This window comes from Onychostruthus taczanowskii, unplaced genomic scaffold (assembly GCF_017590055.1).
Source record: "Onychostruthus taczanowskii isolate IOZ18803 unplaced genomic scaffold, ASM1759005v1 scaffold19, whole genome shotgun sequence".
In the NCBI taxonomy this organism is placed as follows: domain Eukaryota; kingdom Metazoa; phylum Chordata; class Aves; order Passeriformes; family Passeridae; genus Onychostruthus; species Onychostruthus taczanowskii.
The window spans coordinates 6614399-6619067 of NW_024499128.1; positions in this window are offsets into that span (position 1 = coordinate 6614399).

The window sequence follows — 4669 nt, forward strand, 5'->3', positions numbered from 1 at the left end:
TAAGTGCTGCACTCACTCCACTTGCAGATTTTGCAGGATCCAAAGTAAATCAGGCCCTGAACTCTATAAAGTTTAAATATAAGTAGAGGATGGTTTTCAGTATAGCTAATAGAAATTTTAAAAGTATATGTATCAGTAGTGATACAGGATCACAACTTTTATTTCTCTTTTACTGCATTGTATTAATAATTTCTTCAATTAGTTGCTGGTGTGTCTAAATTGTCTTTTTTGTCTGTTGGTTTGAGAATTCTTTACTGGTGCTTATTATCCCTGCCAGATGGGACATATGGCTGTGATGTCAGGAAGGGAATTCTTTATGCCAGTTTTGCATAGAACGTCCAAGACGTAACCTTAGTGCAGAAAACAAAGCCTGTAATTCATGTTTTTATACAGAGAAGTTTTGCTAATAATTATTTGAACTCTTTGATTTTTGTGTTGGCAGTAAAGAAAGATTTAGAGCTGATGATACAAGAATGATGAGACATGCAAGAAAGTAACACCCTGTTGCTGATGTAGCCTGGTTGTGTTTTTATAACCAGACACTGCCTATCTTCTGAGCAATTCTGTTCTTACAGATTTCCTGTCTGGAAAGATTAAAAATATGTTTGCCAGTATCAGTTGATTTGTGAAATATACTTGTTTTTTATGGATTTGTGTAATGACAGCTCACTAGTATTTTGTAGATGTTCACTGTTGTCTTTTAGAGGGTTAGAAATTCATCTCATATGTGTAATATATGTAATATAATAAAAATGGATTCATACTTCAAAATTAAGATACTTGATCTGCATTTATTCAGGAGCCATTTGCCTTCTTGTGTGCCACTGGGTATGCTGTGATGTGGGAGATTGTGTCTTTTCTGCCCTTTTACCTCTTTTTGTCTCTATAAAGAGTTTTAAATTATTTCTATTATAAATGTATCTATTTAGTGTTGTATGCTCTGAACCAGGTGACTCCTTTTCTGCCCTTTTACCTCTTCTGTCTCTATATATAAAGAGTTTTAAATTATTTCTGTTATAAATGTATCTATTTAGTGTTGTATGCTCTGAACCTGGTGACTCCTGCCTTCCATGTCAGTGCCAGCCTTTACTGGAATGCTGCAGTTAAACTGGTGCTTTGTGCTGTGCATCATTTTCTGTGATTTTGTATGTGGATGTGTGTAACTGTGGAGATTATTTGATATGAAAAGTGTTAATTGTAAATTATAGGATTGGTTACATTTCTCTTTGGGGTATAGATGATAATCACTGATAAAATGAGGGTTTGTCCTAACAGAAATGTTAAAACAGTAAATGCAGGTAGAAAGGATGAGCTTTCTGTATTGCCAAAAAGGGTTTCTTGTTTGTTTCTTGGAGGATTTAAGAAATGTCACAATTATGTAGCATAGAGTCTTATATTACTATAAAAGTACTTTAAAAGAACTTAAAAGGAAACACACTTAATCCTGATCAAGAAAATGCAATGGAAAGTAAGGAGTAAATGTTGATATTAGAATCTGTGTAAGCACAGAAGCTGTAAAATAGCCAGGTATGACAGTATTGAGCCTTTACACCCCATCCAAGTTCTCTTCTTTTGTAAGTTCTCTTCTTTTGTGTGTTCAGCCTTGTGGTCTCACAGGCTGGTCAAGCCCTGCTGCCTCCTCAGAGCAGCTCCTGCCTTTAAAATGCAGATTCCATCTCCTTGCTACCTACCTGGAACCTCCCATCCTGCCTGCTTCCATCCAGGAAGGCTCATCCAGGAGATGCCTCAGTGGGGCTGACCTGAGTAATACTCAGTGACTTCAGTGCTGATCTGTCAGCTCCATGTCATTTGCTTTCCTGGTCTGTGCTTGCTGGAATGCAACCCACTGTATTCAAGACATAATAAAAGAGAAGTTTTATAATTGACCAAATGCATATTTTTCTGGCAGCTTGTTTGTAAGTCATGTCATTGCTGTGACTCACTGAATATGCTGATTTGTGAGCAATTAAAGACAAATGGCTGAACCAGTTGTTACCTCCACGTGTGTGTGCAACCCCCTTCAGGAGAGTGCTGCTTTCACAGCAGGACTTGGGAACTTCTGTGTGGAGCAGCTGTGCTGCCATAATTTCCAGTTTCCAGCTGCTCAGCTAGGTTTAACTGGTGCAGATGTTGATGACCCTTAGCAAGGACTGGCAGTCCAGGAACTCCTTCATGCATGGTTCAGCCATCACTGCTTCAGGGGACAGCTTCCAGGACAAGGGTGGGACAGCGTGGCATAGTGACAAATTCCTCCATCCAAATATGCCTGAATTTGAGTCATCCCCAGCAGTTCATGCTGCTTCAAAGGAAGGTAATGGCAGTGTGTGTTGTGTCCTTTAGAATTCTGTTCAGTAAGAATTTCTCTGTGCCTTATAAGCATGTTGCTACTGTCAGCATGAATCCAGATTTGTTACTCCAAACTTCCAAGACTTTAGGCACCCAAATGTGTTAATACAACTATGTAACTGGAATGTTCATGGAATCTCTAATGCATTTAAATCAGATGTACATTTCATTCCACTGAACTTTGGTCCTTTGTGAAACCATCTCAAACAGATGTTTATGAGATATTTGCTTGCTGATTAGTTTAAATAAATAAGTAATAGGAAGAGAGAGGAAGAAGAGAAAATGCAATTCCAGAAATTTGCCAGCATCAGAAAATACCCTTTTTCTTCTCTGTCTCTGTTACAATAATGATAATTTAGGTTTGAGGTAGTGAATGTGCTGGCAGAATGAATTTATAAGGAACCTGATAATCTCTGACTCATATCACATGAGAGTTCTTCAGTTAGAATCTTAAATTATACCCAGAATTTGATAAGTAGCTTAGGCAGACCTTGTAAGCCACAAGTTTATCTCCTTTCAGTGACACGGGCTGCCTCTGTCACCGTGGCCACTCCTAATGTGGTACCAAGCATTTCTAAATAGAGTAAGAATTAGCAAATAACAAACCTGTTAGAATTGGTGTTATAATTTCTTTCTAACATGCATTTGTATAGTTTATTCAACACTTTTGTTCTCTGTGATTCCCATGTGTAGCAAGCCAAGCTGTGATCCCTGCTAACTGTACAGAAACGTGCCTTTGTTCAGTGCAATGTAATGCAGTATTTTTGTTTATGATGCATTTGTATTCCTTCCCTTCAAATATTGCATAAACTGTCCTCTTCTTTAACAAGACCCAAGGGCTGATACAGGGATGTTCATTGCTGCTGTAAGAAGTTGCTTTGTTTCTTCCTGTAATTCCATCCTGACTTGGCAATGCAGGCTCAGAGTTATCATTTCATTTGACCTGTAAATCAATCTGTGTAACATGCAAAGTAACCACGAATGCAAAGGAAATGAGAACAAAGTCATTTGAAAAGCATTTTATGGGGCACATTCCAAGGCTGTATTTACGTGTGCTTTATTCCTTCCATGAGGAAACAGTGAAATATGCAGAACTGTAACACAAATACACAAAGGAACAGGAAAAAGGAAGGATAGAGTGAGAATATTTATGTATGTTAATGAAGAATGGAGGGATTTAAGAAGAACCTGATCTCTTAGCTTTGCAGCAAGGAATAAGGATCTGCATCTTCCTTTCCCTTCTGGCCTGGACTGGGAGCATGACATGGGTAAGCTGCTTTGCCTCTGTGTCTTACTCCTCTAACTTAGTAAGGAATGTCAAGAATGTTGTGTTATCATAACAGTTTGGGTCTTACATTGCATTTGTTGTTGTACCAATATTGTGTTGATAAACTTTCTTAAGGATGACTTCGTGCCTTAGAAATGTTTGATATGTACCAATGTTTAGCATTTGGTTGTATGGAAAGTATTCTGAAGCTTCCTTTCCCAAATTCAGATCCCATGATTAATCTTTTTGACTAAAAATTCTAAGCACAGCTAGACATAATTAGAGGAGAGCTCTATTCTTTTTCTCTTTATTGACATTGCAAGACCTGATTTAAATAGTTTTTAACATTTTCTCTCCTCTCTCACATAAAGGGTGAATAACTTACTGTTGTCACTTCCTTCTCTCAGCTCTCTGCTGTTTTAGACATCCTTGTGAGGGTGTTGTTTTTGTAGTCACAAAGAGATAAGTTCCCTTAGTCAAAAGTACTTACACCCTGCAACAGCTCTGCCCAGACTTCTCTGGGGCTGCCGAGGGAATCAGCACTCTGTGCCCTGTCCAAACAAGTCTCACCACTCTGAGCTCACAGGCTGTGTCAGTACCTCTGATGGGCATCTGCATGTGAACAAGTGCACGAGCAGGTGCTCAAACACACAGCAAGCTTGGACAGCTCTACTAATTTTGGGCTTAGATGCAGAAATTTTTAGTAAGTCAGCTGAAGAGAAGGTATTCTTTGTATGGCAGGTATTTCAGCAAAACCCTGTCCTTAAGAAGGTTTAAGAGAGAGCTTAGTCCCGTCTGATTTTCTGCTATTTCCCTGCCCTTGGGCACTCCAGAACATCCCATCCTGCCTGTGACTCACACCAAATATCTGGCTGTCATCTTAACTCACGCCTCTGTCGAGCCCTTCATGCTCTGGTTATTCTGTTAAAGGCTCCTTTCTGCACAGGACCTTCCACACTTGAAAACCATTCCTCAGGTTACCCCACAGCTGGAGCACAGCTCCTGTTCTGTGAGCTGGGAGTGCAGAGCTGTGAAGCTCCCAGGACGTGCTAGTGA